Genomic DNA, 594 nt, shown 5'->3' with positions numbered 1-594 from the left:
ATATATATTATTTAATTTATTTTTAATGTATATTTATATTTTAATATATATTTTATATTGATAACTGATTTTAGTTATTAATTTTAGTATACATGTAACATTGTTTTTAACGGGCAAATCTAATACAACATAAACTAAGTGGACCTTGTTGGATTTTTATAATCGCAAATGTTTTGATAACAAAAATAATTAGTCAAACATAATTTAAATTTATTTTATTTAATATTTATTAATTATTATAATAATTAATAAACATTAAATAAGATAAGTTTTAGTTATTTTTTATTTTTTTAATATTATTATTTTATAATTAAAAAAATATATACCACAATATATTAAATGATCAATAATTAAACTTTAATCATGTTGTAATATAAGAGGCCCGAAATAAATATGTCGCATAGTAAAACCAAAACTAATTAAATAAAGGTCATCAAGGCCAAAAATGGTAAAGACAAAGAAACGGCCATTAAATTGCTGTCTCCTACGAGTTGCTTATATATTAGGGTTATAATTAGTATATCAATGAGCAAAAATAAAAAAGTTGTTTTTTAACTATTTATTCTCTCTATGCTACATATATAACTATTTCTT

Source organism: Arachis duranensis, chromosome 1, assembly GCF_000817695.3.
Source record: "Arachis duranensis cultivar V14167 chromosome 1, aradu.V14167.gnm2.J7QH, whole genome shotgun sequence".
In the NCBI taxonomy this organism is placed as follows: Eukaryota; Viridiplantae; Streptophyta; class Magnoliopsida; order Fabales; family Fabaceae; genus Arachis; species Arachis duranensis.
This window is presented reverse-complemented; position numbering follows the sequence as displayed.